Source organism: Lithobates pipiens, unplaced genomic scaffold, assembly GCF_037356315.1.
Source record: "Lithobates pipiens isolate NorthernLeopardFrog02 unplaced genomic scaffold, aLitPip1_a1.2 Scaffold_61, whole genome shotgun sequence".
In the NCBI taxonomy this organism is placed as follows: Eukaryota; Metazoa; Chordata; class Amphibia; order Anura; family Ranidae; genus Lithobates; species Lithobates pipiens.
This window is the reverse complement of record NW_027507883.1, coordinates 2,672,445-2,696,188: the sequence shown is the minus strand read 5'-3', so window position 1 is coordinate 2,696,188 and position 23,744 is coordinate 2,672,445. Positions and strand designations below refer to the sequence as shown.

The 23,744-nt window shown below is 46.9% G+C and overlaps 4 pseudogenes; all 4 read left to right on the top strand.

The window, feature by feature from the left end:
* The first annotated feature begins 9,169 nt into the window (after positions 1-9,169).
* Positions 9,170-9,288, top strand: LOC143958727 (5S ribosomal RNA; annotated as a pseudogene).
* Positions 9,289-9,904: 616 nt separating this feature from the next.
* Positions 9,905-10,023, top strand: LOC143958296 (5S ribosomal RNA; annotated as a pseudogene).
* A 3,395-nt stretch (positions 10,024-13,418) lies between these two features.
* On the top strand, positions 13,419-13,537 carry LOC143958376 (5S ribosomal RNA; annotated as a pseudogene).
* Positions 13,538-13,640: 103 nt separating this feature from the next.
* LOC143958672 (5S ribosomal RNA) lies at positions 13,641-13,759 on the top strand (annotated as a pseudogene).
* Positions 13,760-23,744: the final 9,985 nt, after the last annotated feature.

Genomic DNA, 23,744 nt, shown 5'->3' with positions numbered 1-23,744 from the left:
TTGGCCAAAATCTCCAGGTAGGCCGTGCTATCCATCTTCCCATGGATGCGGACCAGATGGCCAGGCCCCTTGGCTGAGAAGCAGCCCCACAGCATGATGCTGCCACCACCATGCTTGACTGTAGGGATGGTATTCTTTGGGTCGTATGCAGTGCCATCCAGTCTCCAAACGTCACGTGTGTGGTTGGCACCAAAGATCTCGATCTTGGTCTCATCAGACCAGAGAACCTTGAACCAGTCTGTCTCAGAGTCCTCCAAGTGATCATGAGCAAACTGTAGACGAGCCTTGACATGGCGCTTTGAAAGTAAAGGTACCTTACGGGCTCGTCTGGAACGGAGACCATTGCGGTGGAGTACGTTACTTATGGTATTGACTGAAACCAATGTCCCCACTGCCATGAGATCTTCCCGGAGCTCCTTCCTTGTTGTCCTTGGGTTAGCCTTGACTCTTTGGACAAGCCTGGCCTCGGCACGGGAGGAAACTTTCAAAGGCTGTCCAGCCCGTGGAAGGCTAACAGTAGTTCCATAAGCCTTCCACTTCCGGATGATGCTCCCAACAGTGGAGACAGGTAGGCCCAACTCCTTGGAAAGGGTTTTGTACCCCTTGCCAGCCTTGTGACCCTCCACGATCTTGTCTCTGATGGCCTTGGAATGCTCCTTTGTCTTTCCCATGTTGACCATGTATGAGTGCTGTTCACAAGTTTGGGGAGGGTCTTAAATAGTCAGAAAAGGCTGGAAAAACAGATAATTAATCCAAACATGTGAAGCTCATTGTTCTTTGTGCCTGAACTACTTCTTAATACTTTAGGGGAACCAAACAGAATTCTGTTGAATTGAGGGGTTGAATAATAATTGACCCTCTGAATAAACTTTTCACTATTTAAAAAAAAATTAAACAAAGAAATAAAATTCTTTTTTGCTGCAGTGCATTTCACACTTCCAGGCTGATCTACAGTCCAAATGTCACAATGCCAAGTTAATTCCGAATGTGTAAACCTGCTAAATCTGCAGGGGGTTGAATACTACTTGTAGGCACTGTATGTGGAGCATCCAGGGAGAGGCAGGGACCACCCAAACAGTGAGGGGTAAAGCCTCCAAGGGGGACCGGTGTCAGACAGGAGGATAGCTGTGTCTTGTACAAGTTGGTTAATTAGACAAGTCATCCAGTGTGTTCCTGTGAGCAGCGGAAAGAAAGGTCGGTAAGGATTATGAATGGGTGGGGGCCAGGGAGTGCATAAAACTGCCACCAGATGACCGGGGCAGAGAGGGCAAGGGGATGAAACTCAGATCTGGTAGGTGGGGGCGGGGGTGAGGAGTGTCCCTCATATTACTCACGTTGGCCATACCTTGAAGCTGAGCGCTCTGCATACCCAGCACGTTCTTCTGTATAATCTAGCCTATCTGTACACATTAGCCTGTCTTTTGTACACATTAGTCGGTCCTCTGTATACACTAGTCTGTCTGTATACACTAGTGTATACAGATAAGCTAGATTATACAGAAGAACGTCCTGGGTATGCAGAGATGGAGGCTAGGGTATACAGAGAGAGAGGCTAGAGTATGCATACTTGCTAGTGTATACAGACGGACTAGTGTATACAGAAGACCGGCTAGTTTATATAGGGAGGCTAATGTGTGCAAAAGACAGGCTAGTGTATACAAATAGGCTAGATTATAGAGAAGAACATCTTGGGTATGCAGAGAGAGAGGCTGGGTTACACAGAGAGGCTGGTGTATGCAGACTTGCTAGTGTATACAGACGGACTAGTGTATAGAGAGGCTTGGGTATACAGAGAGCTAATGTATAAAGAGCAGCTAGTGTATACAAAAGACATCCAAGGGTATAAAGAGAGACTCGTGTATGCAGAAGACCGGCTAGTTTATACAGAGAGGCTAAAGTGTACAAAACACAGGCTAGATTATACAGAAAAACGTCATGGGTATGCAGAGATGGAGGCTAGGGTATACAGAGAGAGAGACTGTGTTACACAGAGACGCAGGAGTATGCAGACTTGCTAGTGTATACAGATGGACTAGTGTATACAGTAGACCGGCTAGTTTATACAGAGAGGCTAATGTGTACAAAAGACAGGCTAGTGTATACAGATAGGCTAGATTATACATAAGAAGGTCCTGGTTATGCAAGAGATGGAGGCTAGGGTATGCAGAGAGAGAGGCTTGGTTACACAGACTTGCTAGTGTATACAGATGGACTAGTGTATACAGAGGACCGGCTAGTTTATATAGAGAGGCTAATGTGTACAAAAGACAGGCTAGTTTATACAGATAGGCTAGATTATACAGAAGAACGTCCAGGGTATGCAGAGATGGATGGCTAGTGTATACAGATAGGCTAGATTATACAGATAGGCTAGATTATACAGAAGAACGTCCTGGGTATGCAGAGATGGAGGCTAAGTTATACAGAGAGAGAGGCTAGAGTACGCATACTTGCTAGTGTATACAGATGGACTAGTGTATACAGAGGACCGGCTAGTTTATACAGAGAGGCTAATGTGTACAAAAGACAGGCTAGTGTATACAAATAGGCTAGATTATAGAGAAGAACGTCCTGGGTATGCAGAGATGGAGGCTAAGGTATACAGAGAGAGAAGTTGAGTTACAAAGAGAGGCTAGTGTATGCAGACTTGCTAGTGTATACCGGTGGACTAGTGTATACAGAGAGGCTTGGGTATACAGAGAGCTAATGTTTAAAGAGATGCTAGTGTATACAAAAGACAACTAAGAGTAGACAGTGAGGATCGTGTATACACAGAAGACCGGCTACAGAGAAGCTAATTTGTACAAAAGACAGGCTAGTGTATACAGATAGGCTAGATTATACAGAGGAAGGTCCTGGGTATGCAGAGATGTAGGCTAGGGAATCCAGAGAGAGACTGTGTTACACAGAGAGGCTAGAGTATGCAGAAGACCGGCTATTTTTTTTTACAGATAGGCTTGTGTATACAGAAGACAGTCTGGGGAATTCAGTGAGGCTAGTGTATGCAGAAGACCGGCTACAGAGTAGCTAATTTGTACAAAAGACAGGCTAGTGTATACAGATAGGCTAGATTATACAGAGGAAGGTCCTGGGTATGCAGAGATGTAGGCTAGGGAATCCAGAGACTGTGTTACACAGAGAGGCTAGAGTATGCAGAAGACCGGCTATTTTTTTTACAGATAGGCTTGTGTATACAGAAGACAGTCTGGGGAATTCAGTGAGGCTAGTGTATGCAGAGAGGCTGGGACACCGAGACTATTGTAAAAAGAAGGCAGGCTAGTGTATATAGATTACGGGCACCTGTATACAGAAGACAGAGAGGCTAGTCTATATTGAGTGGCTGGTGTACACAGAGAGATTAATGTATACAGAAAAGCTAGCGTGTAAAGAAGACAGGACTTTATTTTTTGCTAATGCAACTACTTTTGAAACATATAAAGTGCTTTTTTCATATTTTGGTGCTGTTAAAAAGTGGTGTATTGTCAGTGGTGATATCAATGTGACAGTTAATGTGGAGAACTACAACTATTCAAAATAGAGCAAAAGAGTGCTAAGTTTATTTTGTTAAGTCATTGACTGATAGACGTTAAGTAATTGGCCGTTATTGGTTTGGCAGTACATGGTTTATTTTGATGTTAAGATAGTTTTATTCTCTACTTATAGCCGTGTTTTAGACGACTTTATTATTAGCATTATTCGCATTATTCATATATATTATGCAGAGTGTAAGTATTGCAGTGAGACGATATTGCTTTTAAAAGATTTGTATTATTATACATAGCATTGTTAGCCGACCAATAGGACAATTTACATGGCTTAATATTGCAGAGCGTAATTTATCAGGAAAGAGATTCAAAGCGTTAGTTGCAGTAGCTTCATAAAACTGAGAAATCGTTGCATTACTCTAAATTTAAAATATGTTCCGGCAGCACTGAAAAGACGATATTAGATGAGTGATCTACACATTTCGTTTACTATTTCACTATACCGGCTAAATGTTAATATGTTAATATGTGCTGCGTGTAAGGTAGAAATTAGATGGTTTAGTGTGAGCTGGTTTACCAGGATTTAGAGATAGCAATCTGTTTATACTAGTAATAAATATAGCAAAATAACTAATATGTGCAGCGTGTAAAGAAGCAATAAGATGGTTTTGTATTATCCTAAAATTAGCAGTATACGTAATAAAGGTGAGTAGGTAACCTGGATTTAGACATCGCAAACTCTATAATCTAATTTAGCAAAATTAGAAAAGATAATATTGAGACAGTATATACAGGTCGAGTTTAAGTGGAAATACACAAAATATCTAGCTTACCTTTACATTGTTCAATAGAGTAAATTAACGTAGCTTGAAAATTCCAACGTGTAAATCGTTCCATTAATTATGTTACGCACGAAGACGGCTTACACTGACTGTTTTCCGTTTCCACTGGTCATCGGCATAATGTATCAGTAACCATGAACATTAATAGTGATAGGCAGCTTACATTAGGATGTATGCATGATGTGAATGTAAAATGAATGTAAAATAGTTGCATTATGTGTTATTAATGTAATCAAACTGTATTGTTATGCTTTGCTACTGCAACCACTTCTCAATCAAGTAAAACCGTCCCACTGATTTTCTCACATTTTGCCGCTGTTAAAAAATGTGTTGCAAGTGTTATGTGTTACCATTTGGTTATCAGTGTGACAGTTAATGTGGAGAAGAAGTAATACACAAAATAGAGTCAGAAAGAGAATCCAATTGCATAGAGGTAGCGAGAGATGGTTGCATTAATCTTAATGTGCAGTGTGTAAAACGTTTTAAAAAGATGGTTTTGTGTGACTTTTGCTTTAACGTAAAATTAGCTGTAGACATTATAACTTGTTACAATGATTTAGAGATAGTAATCTCTATAAAATAATAATAATAAGTATAGCAAAACAAATTAGGAATATTTTGAGGCAGTATGTATAGGTCGAGATATAGTGAATACACAAAAGGGATCAAGGGATAGTAGCAAAGTCAAGGGATAAATGCAAAGGTACTCTATTTATCAGTAAATTGACGTAGCTTGCAAATTCCAACGTGTAAATCAAGAAGACGGCTTACACTGACTGTTTTCCGTTTCCACTGGAAAGAGAATCCTATTGCATAGAGGTAGCGAGAGATGGTTGCATTACTCTTAATTTTGCTTTAACGTAAAATTAGCTGTAGACATTATAACTATGGTTAGGTTTACAATGATTTAGAGTTAGTAATCTCTATAATATAATAATAATAAGTATAGCAAAACCAATTAGGAAAATATTGAGGCAGTATATATAGGTCGAGATAAAGTGAACACACAAAAAGGATCAAGGGATAAGTTGCAAAGTCAAGGGATAAATGCAAAGGTACATTATTTAAGAGTAAATTGACGTAGTTTGCAAATTCCAACGTGTAAATCGTTCCATTAATTTTGTTACGCACGAAGACGGCTTACACTGACTGTTTTCCGTTTCCACTGGAAAGAGAATCCTATTGCATAGAGGTAGCGAGAGATGGTTGCATATGGCAGAAAGACGGCTTACACTGCTTTTCTCACATTTTGCTGCGGTAAAAAGAAATGTTTTGTCACTGTGTTTTAACTGTGACAGATAAGGTGGAGAAAAAGAAGTAATACAGAAAATAGAGTCAAACAGTGGAAACTTTATTTGTCATGACAGCTGATACTTGGTTGAGCAATAAAACTGTTTTATTTAGATGTAAGACTAGTTTTATTCTCTACATATAGGGTTTTCAGAGAGTTGTATAATATAGGCGACCAATAGGACATTTAAATGGCTTAATATTGTAGGGAGGAAGTATCGCTGTTCAAAGGTAAGAGATTGAAAGCTTAGCTTGAAAATGGCCGAGAAATAGTTGCGTTAGTCTAAATTTAAAGGATATGCCGGTACCAATGAGAAAGCTTATATTAGACTAGTTGATGTTTGCATTACACAATCCTATTATTATTATTATTATTATTATTAAGATCCAAGTGCAGAGAGATACTCAGTTAATGTCAGAGATACTCGGTCAATGTCAGAAAAGCAATAAAACTGTTTACATCGCTAGAGAGCGATATTTACATTACTCTTAGTATGTGCAGCATGTCTGGTAGCAAATGGATGGTTTTGTGAACATTTTGCATTAAGGTACAATTAGCGGTAGAACTCATCGAAGTGAAAAGATTTAAGCGGATTTTGAGATAGTACTCTCCATTTCTAATAAGAAATATAGAAAAATAAGTCAGGATGGTGTGTCAGGACTGTCACATACTCACAGTCCCGTTACAAATATGCAAAATAGAGCAAAAGAGTACATGGTTTATTTTGATATATGATAGTTTTATTGCATGCTTGATGTGGATGATTAAAATCGTGTAGTGATCTATATTTAGCATAAGAATGAAAAGGCATAACATGGCAATGAGACAAACTCCATTAGAGATGTGAGCTAGATGAAATGATGAAATGTCTCTGTATAGCCCAGATTGTCTTCTGTTATCACTTAGCATACCCTCTAAATTCACTAGCCTTCTCTATATACACCAGCATGTTTACACTAGCCGGTCTTCTGCATACAATAGCCTGTCTTCGATATACACTAGCCTATGTTCTGAATACACTAGCCCGTCTTCTGTATACTTTAGTCTCTCTGTATAAACTAGCATCTCTGTATACCCCAAACTGTCTTCTGTAAAAACTTGTCTCTCTTTATAGCCTGTCTAGCCTTTCTTCTGTACACACTAGCTTCTCTGTATACACTAACCAGGCTTCTATATACAATAGCTTCTCTCTATGCACTAGCCTCTCTGTATAATCTAGCCTCTCTATATACCCTAGATAGTGTTCTGCATCTCCGTAGTGGTAGCCTCTCCGTAGAAGCCAGCCTTTATTCTGTATTCACTAGCCTTTCTTCTGTATGCTGTAGTCTTCTATATATACTAGCTTCTCTGTACACCCTTGCATCTCTGTAATACACTAAACCCTCTGTATACCACAGCCTGTCTTCTGTATACACTAGACTGTAAACACTAGCTAGAATACACCAGCCTGTCTTCTGTACCCACTAGAATCTCTGTATACACCACCCAGTCTTCTGTATACACTGTCAGCTTGGATGTATACCCAAGCCTGTCTTCTGTATACACTAGTCTCTCTATATGCACTGTCCTATCTGTATACACTCGACTCTCTCTATACACTAACCTCTCTATATACACTAACATCTTTGTATATACTAGCCTCTCTTTAAATTAGCCTCTCTGTGTACCCCAGCCTCATTGTTTACTCTAGCATCTCTGTATACTCAAGCCTATCTGCGTACACGAGTCTGTATTCTGTATTCACTAGCCTGTATTCACTAGCCTTATATATACTAGCTTCTCGCTTCTCTGTACACCCTTGCATCTCTGTACACTAGACTCTCTGAATACACTAAACCCTCAGTATACCACAGCCTGTCTTCTGTATACATTAGACTGTAAAAACTAGCTAGAATACACCAGCCTGTCTTCTTTACCCAATAGACTCTCTGTATGCACTACCCAGTCTTCTGTATACACTGTCAGATTTGATGTATACCCAAGCCTGTCTTCTGTATACACTAGTTTCTCTATATGCACTGTCCTTTCTGTATACTCTCGACCCTCTCTATACATTAACCTCTCTATATACACTAACATCTTTGTATATCTCTCTTTAAATTAGCCTCTCTGTGTACCCCAGCCTCACTGTTTACTCTAGCATCTCTGTATACTCAAGCCTATCTACATACACGAGTCTTCTGTATTGTGTATTAACTAGCCTTTCTTCTGTATGCTGTAGTCTTATATATATACCAGCTTCTCTGTACACCCTTGCATCTCTGTAAACACTGTGTAAACTAGCCAGTCTTATGTATACACTCGCCGACTGTATACACTAGACTCTCTGAATACACTAAACTCTCTGTATACCACAGCCTGTCTTCTGTATACACTAGACTGTAAAAACTAGCTAGAATACACCAGCCTGTCTTCTGTACCCACTAGTCTCTCTGTATACACTACCCAGTCTTCTGTATAGAATGTCAGCTTTCATGTATACCCTTTCTGTATACACTAGCTTCTCTATATGCACTGTCCTTTCTGTATACACTCGACTCTCTCTATACACTAACCTCTCTATATACACTAACATCTTTGTATTTGTCTTTAAACTAGCCTCTCTGTGTACCCCAGCCTCACTGTTTACTCTAGCATCTCTGTATACTCAAGCCTATCTACATACACGAAACCTGTATTCTGTATTCACTAGCCTTTCTTCTGTATGCTGTAGTCTTCTATATATACCAGCTTCTCTGTACACCCTAGCACTGTAACAGTGCTAGGTTCCTGTATTACAGAAACAGAACACCAGCAATAAGGTGTATACTGTGCAGGAGGCACACAACACCGACTCTAACTTCCGCACTGCAGATGCATGTATTGCAGAAATTGAACACCAGTAATAAAGTGTAGCTTCAGGTGTGTACTGTGCAGGAGGCACATAACACCCACTGTAACAGTGCTAGGTTCCCAAGCAGTAAAGACACTGTCCCTGCCTATCGTCCTCTTTCCCTGACCACCGCAACACACTATACAAGGCCGCCGTGCTGGCGGCCTTATATAGTGTGGGGTGTGTACTAAACCCCCCTGAGCTATAATTGGCCACAGGAATCCTGCCTGTGGTGAATTGTGGCTCTCCTCACACAGGATGTCACATCTGTTCTTATTATATAGAACCTATTATGCTCCTCGTAAACTTTTTCAGTTTGGCCGAACGGCCGGACGCAAGTTGCCCCCGGTGCGGGAACATGGGGGGAGACATGATGCACATGTTTTGGAGATGCCCGAAGTTGATCCGCTACTGGACAGAGGTGACAGGAACCATTGATCGGTTGGTTGGAACCTCCACCAGGAAGGGGGCGAAGTATTGTCTCCTGGGATTAGTTGAAGGAGTTGGAAACTCGGGAAGTAGCCAGATGGCAGTTCTGAGATGCCTATTTCAGGCAAGGAAACTGATTGCCCAACTCTGCTTAGCCTCCAATGTTGGCAATGACTTGGTTTTTTTCGCTTGTTTCCCAAGATGACCATGTTGGCGTTTGTCAAGATGGTTGAGAGTGCCCGAAGAGATCGCCTATGGCCCCATCACCTTGAAAGTGCCTGATCTTGTCTGATCTCGGAGGCTAAGCATTGTCGGGCCTGATTAGTAACTGGATGGGAGACCAACTGGGAATACCAGGTGCCGTAGGATTCTTTTTATGTTGTTGGCGTTGACATGGGTTTTTTTTTCCGCTTGTTTCCCAAGGTGATCATCTTGGCATTTGTCAAGAGGGCTGAGAGAGCCCAAAGAAATCTCCTACGGCCACATCCCCCTGAAAGCGCCCGATCTCATCTGATCTCAGAGGCTAAGCAGGGTCCGGCCTAGATAGTATTAAAGGTGCCGTAGGAATCTTTTTATATTGTTGGCTTTGACCTGTTTTTCTTTCGCTTGTTTCCCAAGGTGACCATTTTAGCATCAGTCAAGAGTTTTGAGTATGTCCCAAAGCGTTCGCCTGAGGTCACATCACCCTGAAAGCGCCCGATCTCAGAGGCTAAGCAGGGTCTGGGTCAGATGGGAGACCGCCAGGGTCTATGTTGTTGGCGTTGACCTTTTTTTTTTCACTTGTTTCCCAAGATAACCATCTTGGTATTTGTCAAGAGGGTTGAGAGTGTCTAAATAGAACACCTATGGCCACATCACCCTGAAAGCGCACAATCTCATCTGATCTCAGAGGCCTAGCAGTGTACGGCCTGGTTAATACCTGTATGGGAGACCATCTGTGAATACCAGGTGCCCAACAAGAGGGTTGAGAGTGCCCAAAGAGATCATCTACGGCCCCATCAACCTGAAAGCACCCAATCTCATCTGATCTCAGAGGCTAAACAGTGTCGGGCCTGGTTAGTACCTGGATGGGAGACTGCCTGGAAATACCAGGTGCCATAGGCTTCTTTTTTTGTTGTTGGTTTGAACTGTTTTTTTCGCTTGTTTCTCAAGGCGACCATCTTGGCGTTTGTCAAGAGGGTTGGGCGTGTCTTGAAGAGAACGCTTACGGCCACATCACCCTAAAAGCACCCGATCTTGTCTGATTTCAGAGGCTTAGCAGCATCAGGCCTGGTTAGTACCTGGACGGGAGACTGCCTGGGAAGACCAGGTGACATAGAAGGATCTGGCCTGGTTAGTGTCTTGATTGGGAGATCGCCTGGGAATTCCGGATGCCGTAGGATTCTTTTTATGTTGTTGGCTTTGACCTGTTTTTTTTCCCTTGTTTCCCAAGGTGACCATCTTGGCATTTGTCAAGAGGGTTGAGAGTGCACAAAGAAATTGCCTACGGGCACAACACCCTGAAAGCGCCCAATCTTGTTTGGTCTCAGAGGCTAAGCAGGGTTGGGCCTGGTTTGTACCTGGATGAGAGACCTCCTGGGTTTTCCAGATGCCGCAGGCTTATTTTTATGTTGTTGGCGTTGACTTGTTTTTTTTGTTTGTTTCCCAAAGTGGCCATCTTGGCGTTTGTCAAGAGGGTTGAGCGTGCATTTGATCTCAGAGGCTAAGCAGGGTTGGGACATGGTTAGTACCTGGATGGGAGACCGCCTGGGATTTCTCGATGCCATAGGCTTTAGTTTTAAGTTGTTGGCATTGACTTATTTTTTTATTTTTATTATTCTTTTATTAAGTAGAACAACATAAATATAACAGTCAACCATACAGCATGACCCAGGGTCACAATTACATGCTAACAAAAAATAGGCAGCCAAATATTTCTGGGTTCTCAGAGGGGAGTCCTACAGTTTCATGCAGAAAATAGAGAAACCCCACCTCCGACATGTAGTACAGTATAACTAGTGCAGCTCCGTTCGGACAAATGTAATCATGGAGAACAACTGGGACCACAGCGAGCCAGCTTATCATGACCTACGTGAACTAGAGTAAAATATGAGCCGGTCATGTCCAGAACCCTGGGGTTCTTCTGGGTCCCGAAGGCTAGTAAGGAGACAAGGCATAGTCAAAAGGGAGGACGGGGGAAGAAGAGAGTGCAAAGACGGAGAGAGAGGAGGTGGGGGGATGGCGACGGGGAAAAAAAGAAAAATAAAGACAAAAAGGAGGGGGGGAATGCCACCCAGGGCAGACATGGCCTACGTAGGTAAACGTTAGATGTTCAGTCGTTTTCTGGGACGGAGGCACTGCTCACCTCCCGAATGTAGTCTCGAGTACCAGTGAAATACCTCCAGGGCCTCCATGTAACACTAAATGCCTCTTCAGTGTTGTGAAGGGTGGCGGTCAATTCTTCCATCCGGAGAATATGATTGACTTTGGAATACCACAGCACCTTGAATGGGGGCTGAGGCTGCCTCCACAGTGCGGAAATGCAGGCCCGGGCAGCATTCAGGAGTTGCATTGTGAGGGTTTTTTTGTATTTTCGAACAGGCTGTTCGGTCAAGTGTAGAAGGCACGCTACTGGGAACCCAAAAGTTCCTCAAGGTCGGGCATGCCCAGAAAAGGTGTCCCATGGTCCCCATATCTGAATTTCACCTCCAACAAACATCCGGGATCGATCTATCCATTTTATTCAGAAGGTATGGGACTCTATACCAGCGTGAGACTATCTTGTATCTTGATATTGGTTTGCGATGGAAGCTTTATGTACTAAGGTCAGGATCTTCCCTATCTGTTGTGGGGTAAATGTGATGCCTAAGTCCCTCTCCCATTTGTGGATAAATGGTGGGGGTCGACTCCTCCTCCTGACTACTCAATAGTTTGTACAGGAGGGAGAGGGTGTGTCGCACAGGTTCCCTTTTGTGACAGATGGATTCATAGGGTGTCAGGTCTCTAGGAGTGTAGGGGGCCCTTTGTATGGCCAGAAGAAAGTGACAAAGTTTATAAGCACTAAACAAGTCAAGCGGAGGGTCAGAAAGCTCGGCGACAGTTTGCGTGGTCGGGAGCCCTCCCGTGGGCCACACCTCTCCCAGATGCTGTTTCCCCACCACTGTCAACTGTCGCAGTTTCTTGTTGGTAAATCCCGGTGGGAAGTCTGGATTACCTATAACCGGAGTCATTGGTGATGGCAGGGGAGCAATGTGTGTGCAGCGGAACAACCTCCGCACAACAGCCAACCTAGCTCCCACTACGGGGTGACCTCTGAGGTCTTTTGGTAGGGAGGACAGGAGCCACGGGGAGGTCAATAGGGGAATGGATCCATCCTCAATCTCCATCTCCACCCACTGCTTGTGTGGGCCATTACAATGCCAATCAACGACTCTCTCTAGCAGAGTCACTCTGTAGTATTGTCTGAGATCTGGGAGACCCAGACCCCCCTTGTCCTTTGGTCTGGCAAGCAATTGCAAACGGGCTTTGGGCAGTTTGCGCGCCCAAATAAAGTCCCGGAGCAGCACCTGCAGTTGTCTGAAAAAAATTGGGGGTAACCGGATCGGTAATGTCTGGAACATGTATAAGATCCGAGGGAGGGCCATCATTTTGAATGCATTACAGCGCCCGAACCAGGTCAGTGTTAAAGCATGCCAGTTTCCCAAATCAGATTTCAGTCTATCCAGGAGAGGGACAAAATTAAGCAGGTACAATTGCGCTAAATCCGCTGCGATGTTAACGTATAGATTTTTCAGCCCAGTAGAATGGAAAAGAGGTGCGGAGCCTCTTGGCCTCACCATCCGGGACCGATATATTCAATACAGCCGACTTGGCGCAATTGTTTTTATAGTTTGATAGGCTGCCGTGTCGCTGTAGAGACGCAAGTATTTTGGGAAGCAAAATGTGTGGATTGGAGACGGAAAAAATTAGATCGTCAGCGTACGCCGCAATTTTGTGGTGTGCCGAGGGTTTGGATATGCCAGTAATATTCGGGTCATTCCAAACGTGACACATAAGTGATTCCAGTGTCAGAATTAAAATTAGGGGAGACAGAGACCACCCCTGCCTCGTCCCATTAGTGATGGGGAAAGAGTCCGAGCACCACTCGGTCACCCGTACCGCTGCCGATGGCGTGGAGTAAAGCGACATTACCCAGCTCATCATGTTGGGGCCAAGACCTATATGTTCCAGGGTGGCCTGCATAAAGTGCCAAGGTGACCATCTTGGCGTTTGTCAAGAGGGTTGAAAGTGCCTGAAGAGATTGCCTACGGGCACATCACCCTGAAAGCACCCGATCTCGTTTGATGTTGGAGGCTAATAGAGTCGGGCCTTGTTAGTACCTGGATGGGAGACCGCCTGGGAATACCAGGTGTCGTAGACTTCTTTTTATGTTGTTGGCGTTGACCTGTTTTTTTTTCGCTTATTTCCCAAAGTGACCATCTTGGTGTTTGTCAAGAGGGTTGAGAGTGCCTGAAGAGATTGCCTATGGCCACATCACTCTGAAAGCACCCAATCTCATCTGATCTTGGAGGCTAAGAAGAGTCGGGCCTGGTTAGTACCTGGATGGGAGACCACCTGGGATTACCAGTTATTGTAGGCTTCTTTTTATGTTGTTGGCGTTGATTCGTTTTCTTTTTTTTGCTTGTTTCCCAAGGTGACCATCTTGGCATTTGTCAAGAGGGTTGAGAGTGCCCAAAGAGATCGCTTACAGCAGCATCACCCTGAAAGAGCCCAATCTCGTCTGATCTCGGATGCTAAACAGTGTCGGGCCTGGTTAGTACCTGGATGGGAGACCGCCTGGGAATACCAGGTGCCATAGGCTTCTGTTTTTTTTGTTTTTTTATTTAGTAGTATGCGACATACAATGCAAAGGCAACTTCACAGAATGTGTGATACAAATAGTTACAAACAAATGATCATATTGCATGGATATCAGAGCCAATGGTAAGACGTCTGAGGAAAATAGCACGTGTACAGCTTTGCGGTCATATCAAGATGAGATTAAAGCTCCATCTCGTTGGGATCCTCTACCACTTAAAATATTATTGATACGAGCCCTGCTACCCTCGAAGAGTTTAGATATCCATAGATAGGGGAAGAGTATTGTGTAGTAGTCAAATGGGGTCGGAACATACCATTTTCTTTTCCCTTTTTTGAGTTAAGAAGGGAAATAGTAGAACTGAAAGGAGGGAGAAGGGGAAAGAGAAGATTGGGGAAGGAAATGGCAGAAAAGGAAAAGAAGGGGTAAGGGGGTGTCGTGGGTAGAGTGGATAGGATGGGGTCCCCTCCCAGGGAGCAAGAGACGCCCTCGGCTCACCAGCTCATCAGCTGTCCAACGTTTGGAACAGCGATCTCCAACGATCACCATGAGCTTACTATGTCTCGCGGAGGTATTCTTCCGAAAAGCGAAACTGGGTCCAGTAGAACCATCTGTTCCCATGCTCCTCCGTTTTATCCCTCATTTGTGGCAGTCAGGTCTTCCATTCGTTCAATATCATTTACCCTTGTGAACCACTGGGTCACCATTGGAGCAGATTGCTCTTTCCACTGACTTGGGATGCAGGCCCTAGCTGCATTGAGGAGATGTTTAAGTAAGGACTTATGATAACGCTTTCTCGACATAGGAGTTAGATTGAGAAGAACTGCTGCGGGATCATTGGCTAAGGAAATGTCTGTGAACTTGTGGATGAGTCTCAGGACAGGCTGCCAGAATGTTTGTAATTTAGGGCTTTCCCAGAAAATGTGGAGAATGGTGCCACATTTGGTCCACAGCGACAGCAGCGGTCAGATTGACCGGGGAATATTTTGGCCAACACCACCGGTGTACGATACCAGCGTGTGATCAGCTTATATGAGATCTCCTGACATTTACTGCAGAGTGACGACTTTTGGGCGAAAAAGAGTATTCTGTCCTTCTGTGGTTTGGAGAATGTAGTTTGTAAGTCCCTTTTCCATTTAGCTAGGAAGGGTGGATCCGTGGAGGATTGTGCGTCTGTCAGGATTTGGTAGGACCTAGAGAGGGAACCACGAACTGGGCCATCATCCAGGCAAAGTTCCTCGAAGGGGTGGAATTGTCTAGAGAAGAACGAATGGTTAGGTAGTGATCCGAGGAAATGGATTAGCTGTCTAGCTCTCCAGCTATCCAATGCAACAGGTACTTGCTCTAGCAGTATGGTCCCCATGGGAATCAAGCCCGTGGGTCCAAGAAATAGGGCTGCTCTCAGAAGCCCTTTCGGGGCTTGCCTGGTAAAGGCCTGGTCAGACAGGCCCGGAGGGAATCTAGGATGTCCAATAATTGGGGTCATAGGAGAAGGGAAGTTAGTCAGGTGGGAAAGGTGAAAAAAACTATCCATCTCGGCGAGCGAGGGGCCAATTAACGGGTGAGTAGTCACACAGGGCTCCAATGGCCTCCCCGCCCAAGGCAGACCAGCCAGTGGAACCCGCGCCATCTCCTGCTCTAGCTTGACCCATAGCTTCAGTTCCCCATGCCGGTGTCTTATCACATATGGTCCCCCATCGGATAGTGTCCGCTGTGTACTGCGCATTCCGAAAATTGCCGAGCATGAACGGCGCCTGCGCACTGAGTCCAGGTTCTATCCCCACTATCCAAGTGGACATAGAGTAAGAATATAAAAGAGCCGAGCGCAGCGAGGCAAAGCCCGAAGCGTGGCGAGCGAAGCTCGCCTGCAAGGGACCCTCTAATATTCACAACCCTATGTCCGCTTGGATGGTGGGGCTACCACCTCCACTCACCGCGCAGGCGGCGTTCAGCTTTGGAGATTTTCCGAAGCTTCGTCTGCTCCGTACTGTGCATGCGCAGTACGGCGCGGACACTATATCATGACCGGACAGTATATGGCAGAACACCGGCACCAGTCAACCACCGGTGTCATGTGCGTCGCTGTGTAATATAGAGCAGGGTCCGGGAAGCCAATACCTCCCCGCAATTTCGGTCGCAATAGCATTGCCCTACCAATACGCATATGTTTTCCGCGCCAGAGGAACTTGATAAAGATTGAGCGAACCGCATGAAAGAAAGTCTGGGGTATTTTGATAGGTAAGGCTTGTAGTAGATACAGAAGTCGTGGCATCGTGTTCATCTTCAACACATTACAGTGTCCGAACCATGACAGAGCTAGTGGGTCCCATCTTTTAAGGTCCGCTGTAAGCCCATAGGCTTCTTTTTATGTTGTTGGCTTTGACCTGTTTTTTTTGCTTGTTTCTCAAGGCGACCATCTTGGCGTTTGTCAAGAGGGTTGGGCGTGTCTTGAAGAGAACGCTTACGGCCACATCAACCTGAAAGCACCCGATGTCGTCTGATTTCAGAGGCTAAGCAGCGTCAGGCCTGGTTAGTACCTGGATGGGAGACTCCCTGGGAAGACCAGGTGCCATAGAAGGATCTGGTCTGGTTAGTGACTTTTTTTTTTTTTTATTCTTTATTTACGGATTGCAGGTAATACAGAGACAAACTGTAAAAGACATAGATCCCTCAGTTTTCCAGGTTAACAAAAATACATAGTTAATACTTTGTGGGGGACCGGGGGAAACCTAACAACTTATGTCAGCAGCAGCCCCAGCCGTGGCTAGGCCACCACATTATCCCACTCTAATGATCTGGCACCCCAGTGTCTACTTATAAACCAGGGCAGTCCCCGGGGCGATCCCCCTCAAGGCCCAAACTGAGGGGCCTCTAACATCGGTCACCTTCATTCTACTGGTCAAAGAGCTCAGCCGGGACCACCCCGAGGGCCGCCAACCCCTGGCTGGGAAATCGAGGGAACAAAACGAAAAGATCCTTGCAATCACCATGTATTTTAATTATACTTGGGAGTTAGGTAGTAGGGAAAGAGGGGGGAGCAAATGGGCAGGAGAAGGGTATGGGGGTAGAAAGAATGAAAGTTATAGGGGGCTAACAGTGCTACGAGGCAGACGGGGGAGAGAGTGAACCAGGGTGGTATACGAGAAGGGAGAGAAAGAAAGAGGACTCCGATGGGTTCCCGCGACCGGACCCTTCCCTCTATACACGTGCCAGAGCCTACAGATAGGATCTGTATGCGTCGGAAAACCTGAACAGGCTCCAAGACAACCAACGAGCAGTGTGCTCTTCCTCCCTGTCGCCTAACGCTGATGTGAGCTGTTCCATACGGTAGATGTCGCAAACTCTTGCAAACCAGTGAGACACCAGTGGAGCGGCCTGCTGTTTCCACATGCTAGGTATACATGCCTTGGCCCCACTCAGAAGATGTTTTAAGAGAGATTTATGGTACTTCTTGCTCGAGAGTGGGGTCAGATTGAGGAAGATCGCAGCTGCGTTGTTCTGGAGATCAATAGCCGTGAGGTCAAAAATGATATTGAGAACCTGTCTCCAGAAATGGGCCAGTTGAGGGCATTCCCAGAAGATATGTAGTAACGTGCCGGCTTGTTCACCGCATCTCCAGCACAAAGGGCTGTGACCGGGAAACATAGCCGCCAGGACAGTGGGGGTCCTGTACCATCGGGTCAAAATTTTATAAGCTATTTCCTGGTATTTACTACATAGGGATGACTTGTGCGCAAAAAGAAGCACGCGGTTCTTCTGGTCTGGCGAGAGCCGGACATGCAGGTCTCGCTCCCATTTTTCCACGAACACCAGGTTACCCTGGGAGAGTTGGTCCAGTAGGATGCGATATGACAGGGAAAGAGACCCTCGGGTCGGTTCCTCTCCTGAGCATACCTCCTCAAACGATGTTAGGGGTCTGCGGAATTCGCCACTGTTTGGCAAAGATTTCAAGAAGTGGGAGAGTTGGGCAAGCTTCCACTGTCCCAGGGCCGTGGTTGCTAACGCCTCGTACATAGTGGAGACCGCTGTCCACGTCCTAGGGCCAAGAAAAGAAGAGGCCCGCACAAGGTCCCGGTCAGGGTCGAGGCGGAAAGACTTTTCCGTCATGCCGGGTTCAAAGCGTGGGTGTCCAATAATAGGAGTCATGGGCGAAGGGAAACTGGGCACGCCCATCAGGGTAAAATATCTGTCTAGCTCTTGTAACATTGGCTCAATGAGTGGGTGTGCCTGCGTCGCTCCCGACCAGCCCGGTCCACTCCAGGGCAAACCTGGAAATGGTACGGATTCACGCTCCAGACGAACCCACAGCTTATCCTTCAGGTGTCTGCACCAGTCAACTACTCTGTTCATGTGCACCGCCGTATAGTACCATGCCGGATCTGGGAGGCCAATCCCTCCCTTGTCTTTTGATCTGAGCAGTAATGTTCGGCTGAGTCTTGGAGGCCTGCCCTGCCATACGTATCGAATAAAGATGGAGCGCATGGCTTTAAAAAATGATTGGGGGATTTTTATCGGTAAGGCTTGTAATAGGTACAAGAGTCTGGGCATTACATTCATTTTGAGCACATTGCATCTCCCAAACCAAGAGGTCGCCAACTTTGACCACCTCTCTAGATCTACGGCAAAATTTTTTAGAAGCGGCTGGAAATTCAATTGGAAAATCAGATGTGGGTCCGGGGGAACCAGCGACGGGAGGTTTGCCGAAGCTAGGTACTCGTCAATGGCCGCTGTGCCGGCCTGGAGGGCGTCTCCTGAGTCCCGGGGGTGCAAGTTATAAAGGGCTTCATAGAAAGATCGGAAACACTCCGCTATCTCCCGTGAATCATGAAGTTTGGCACCCGAAGGGGAGGTTATGGTTGGAATGAAGGACGCGTTGCGTTGGGCACGCAGGGAGTTCGCTAGGGACCTACTACACTTGACTCCATATTCATAATACGTCCTGCGGACCCACATGAGTCTGGTTCTAGCCTGAAAGAGAGAGAAATCTCTGATTTGTTCTCTAAGATCTCTCACCTCCACCTCCAGCGCAGCAGTCGGCTGGGATTTGTGTCGTTGTTCACACGCATGCAACTTGGCAATAAGTTTGGAGAGAGCCTCAGTTTTGGCCACTTTGAGTCTATGACCATGTTTAATAAGAATGCCCCTAATGTAGCATTTATGAGCCGCCCATAACATGAGGGGGTTGGAAACAGAATCACGGTTATGATCAAAGTAACTTTCTAATTCCCTAAGCAGGTCTGCGTGGGTCTCAGGGTCCTTCAGGAGAGACTCGTTCAGTCTCCACCAGGACTGACCACGCGACTCCTGTTGTAGCTTCAGCATCAAAGAAATCGGGGCATGGTCAGACAGGGCTATGTGGCCTATCTGAGCGTCTGTGACCGCCGGGATAGCATTGTGGGCGACTAAAAACATATCTATACGTGAGTAAGAACCACGAGCGGTGGAAAAGAACGTATAGTCCCTATCCTGTGGGTGAAGCGTACGCCACACATCGATCAGTCGGTGGGAGTGTAGCAGGTCTCTTATGTGTGAACGCGTTCTCGCAGAAATCGCAAAGGTGCCCGATGATGAGTCTCTGCGGGGGTCCAAGGTGAGGTTAAAGTCCCCCCCAATGATCAAAGTACCCTCCGAGAATGCAGCCAGGGCATCCAAGGATGCTTCTAAGGCCGGCAGCTGGTCCACATTCGGCATGTATAGGTTGGCAAGAGTAAAAGTTTGCGAGTGGAGAGTTCCCTTAATGAAGAGATATCTCCCTTCACTATCGGCTTGGACAGCTAACAGGCGCCACGGCAAGTTTTTAGCAAGAAGAACACACACTCCTCTCGATTTGGAAGTAGGGGACGTGCTGTGGTGGGCCAGGGGGAAGTGCTTACTATAAAGCCGTGGTATTTGGTCTGTCCTGAAATGGGTCTCCTGGAGGAAAACTATTTGGGGCTTCATCCGCCACAATTCTGTTAGGCAGCTGGACCTTTTTTCAGGTACATTCAGCCCTTTCACATTACAGGAAACCAGCTTCAGGGCCATGACGGCAGTGGTACCCGGCCGGCGGTCCCCACCAGAGTCAGTAGTAGATATAGAGTTCAAGCACAGAGGAAGAGGAGGAGAAAAAGGAAAAGCAGTAACGAAGCGGAGAAGGTCCGGAGTTAGTAGGGAGGAGGAGGGTAGGAGGGGTGGGGATAGATCGGGGAATTGCTAAAGCTCCTATCGGAGAGAACCTGCCGGTTAGGGCAGAGGGGCCTAGTGGGGGAAGAGGTAAGGCACTGCAGAGGGAGGAACTCGTCGGTGCAGTACCCCTCCAGCATCCCATGGTCCATGCAGTCGCAATCGGGCGTGCACGGAGCTTCTTTGGCATCTTAACTACGACATCAAACGCATTATAGAACATCACTGCAGCAGGTATCGGGCAGTTAACAACAGTAGAACAGTGCATAATTAGACCAACATATTAAACTTTTCAACACAGAGTATAGATAACTTTATACCACCCAGGCACCCACCCCTCCCCCCCCCCCCCCCAGAAAAAAAAAAAAAGGAAAAAAAGGGGGGGGGGGGGGAGGAGGAGAGGGGGAGGGAGCAGGAACGCCGCCCAGGGGCACCCGGGGGCACCACCAGGCAGTCCAAAAACACAAAGAGCGCCGAGACTAGGGCACCTGTAGATAAACAGTAACGAGAATGGTGAACAGTACCGCCAATAACTCAGGGCTTCGTCCAGGAAGCGCAGTGTCCAACTCTGTTCTTCCAATGTCCTTCCTCTCCCCTAGCTGGGGCGCTGGGAACAATAGCCCGTGGCATGGTAAACAACACAAAGCTGGATACTCCAGCCGTCTATGTTGGTAGAGAAAAAGAAAACAAAAAAAAAAGGGTATAACACAGGAATAACGGAAAATTACTGTACTCTCTCAGGGTTCACGATCTTGAGGGGCCTGCGATCTCTGATGTTGGGATCGACGGTGGCGTCTCACTCTCTGTTGCCTGGTTGAGGGGTTGTTCGTCGGGGCCACTGCTCCCTGGGGGACAACAGGAGCCAACCAGTCGGGGACCTGAACCGAGGGCAGGCCCAAAGCCTCCAGAAAGGACGGGACCTCCGAAGGGTGTCGTAGCGCAAGGGGCCTCCCATTTTTGCGCACTATAAGGTGAAACGGATGGCCCCACTTGTATGGAATCCTCCGTTCAGTTAGGTGTTCCAGAAGGGGTCGCAGACAGCGTCTCATCTGGAGGGTCTTGCGGGATACATCTGGCAGAAGGGTGACTTGGGCCCCGTCAAAATCAATGCTGCCTTTGCGCCACGCCGCTTGCAGGACATCCTCCCTAACTGAGTAATTGTGGAGACAGCATAAAACGTCACGTGGCCGGTTCTCTGTGGGGCTCCTGGGGCCCAGGGTCCTGTGGACTCTATCAATGGCTATTACTGTGTCAGCAGCGCGGTCCAGACAGGCGTTAAATATAGCTGTAACTGTGGCTTTGAGGTCTGCCTGGCCAGCGGCTTCGGGCAAGTCTCTGATCCTGATGTTGCGTCTGCGGTTGCGATTCTCAAGGTCATCCACTAGGAGTTGCAACTGTGTGACTCTTTCAGCAAGGGTATCATGTGCGGCTTGCAGGCCAGAAACATCAGTGGTCAGGGAGGTCACATCCGATGCCAGGGTGGTCACCCGCTCGTTCGTAGCCGACACGTCACGTTTGACCCCTGCGATTTCATGTCGCAAGGTCGTTTCAATCCTGGCTGCCATACAGCTAAAGTCTGCTTTAGTGGGAAGGTTTTGGAGTAAAGCTAGGATGGCCTTGTCCCCCAATAATGCCGGTGCTGGTGGCAGCGGTGGGTCCCCCTGTGTGTCTGAGGTAAGAGCAGCCTGGCCATTCGGTCCTGGGATGAGGCTTCCACTGTGGGAGGGTCTCTGGGACAGTTGGGAGTTGTGAGGGAACCAGGGTGGCAGGCCGCTATGGTCCGGGCTGTCAAGCGAGGCCATGGACAGTGAGCGGGGGAGACACGGGGACAAGTCACTAGGCGGGGAGAACGGGGGCATGTTGTGTCCCTGCATAGCAGTCTGCTCACCTTCCCTCTGTACTGCGTGTCCTGGAGCGCCGGAGGCCGCGGGCGCCATCTTGGCTGGATCCGGCGTGGAGGCCGGAGGCTGCAGCGGGACCAAGTACCTGTCCATGGCAGCAGCGGCGGACCCCGCTCGGCTGGCTGTGTTCCGCCGAAGCGCGGGGATGTCGGCGATGCCGAAATATGCGACCAGACTGTGGTAAAGGGGTGTGGAGGGGTCACGGACCGGGAGCTCCGGAAAAGAGCGTCCTCACTCCTTCATGCCTAGGTCACGCCCACCCTGGTTAGTGTCTTGATTGGGAGATCGCCTGGGAATACTGGATGCCGTAGGCTTCTTTTTATGTTGTTGGCTTTGACCTGTTTTTTTTAGCTTGTTTCCCAAGGTGACCATCTTGGCCTTTGTCAAGAGGCTTCAGAGTGCCCAAAGAGAGTGCATACGGCCAAATCACCTATATAGTATCTTATATATAATAACTAAAAATATTATTTATGGTGTAGAGCCCTCTGACCGATACGGATAAGGATGACAGACAAGGATAACATAAACTCGCTTACTTGAAATGGACCTGAAAGTGTGCCTTGGTCTAACGTACGGTATACCAAAATAAGGGGGCATACCTTAAAATGAAATAAATATGAAATGGGTGAAATGAGTACTCATATGAGGAGTGTGCTAGAGTAAAGGCCTGATAAAAGGGGCGGGTGGGCGGGTATCGCGCACTGGAACCGACGAGGAAGGATGGGCGAACGGCTGCTTATATACCACCGGGCTCCACCCATAATTTCAGGCCACCATACTGGCCTTTCTATTTATGGTGTAGAGCCCTCTGACCGATACGGATAAGGATGACAGACAAGGATAACATAAACTCGCTTACTTGAAATGGACCTGAAAGTGTGCCTTGGTCTAACGTACGGTATACCAAAATAAGGGGGCAAAACACTCAGGTAGGGGAAGCATTTTATTGAACACAGACTGTTACTGGGTAAGCTTGACAAAGGCCTGGGCCATCTCAATCTGCGGATTGGGTACGTAACGTGCAAAACAGGAGGACTTCCATCTACCCAACTTTTTAATAACATGGACCGGGACCCCTTGGCGGGAGGCCGTTGAAGCTGCCCCGATGCGAAACGAATGTCCTGAGTAGTGCGCAGGATTGAGGTGAAGGATGCCCAGGAGTATCCTGACATGCTCCATGAACTGGGCTGCGTTGAGAGGTTTTGAGTGAAAGGGTAGAAGTGGGCCAGTCCCTGGTTGATCGGCCAAAAGGGTCAACAAGCGGGAGAGGACAGTAACCGGACACCAGCGGTTGTAGGTCTTATAGAAATGTATGTCCGTCCCTGGGCCAAGCTGCTGTGTCTTGGAAACCGCTAAGTGCAAGATGAAGTGGTCCTCGAACCTGACTAGATGGTGCTTGCACAGCATACGTGCCGAGGGGCTACTGCAGGTAAACTCGCCTGGGCGCAGGAAGCCGTAGAAGGCCAGATGTATGGCTGCTTGCAGGACGACACTGACATGGAGACCGAAAGGTGAAGAGGCCAAAATGTCTGACATGTCCCTGAACACTTCGCCTGTGATGGGCAGCCGTTTGACGCTGGAAACTGGCCGACGTTTCTGAATGCCGCGCATGAGAGCCCGGACGGCGTGAAAGGTAAATAAGGAGGGCTTGGTAGGGTCCTGGAGGGACGTGAAGTGTTGTACCCCGGCCAAGTACAAGCGGATTGTGTTAAAGGATAATGCCAAGTCCGAATGGCAGTAGGAAAGGAAGGCAAGGACTTGTTTGACCCGGGAGGACTCTGTATTGTGAGATGATGTGAAGCGACTAAAGGCCCTCCAGGCCGACTGATAGGCCTTGCGGGTATTGTCTGAGAGGGAGTGATCGATGAGTTGCGTTGCTGCTGACAAGTGTGGGGCTAATCCAAGATCAGTTGAGACCAGTCCGG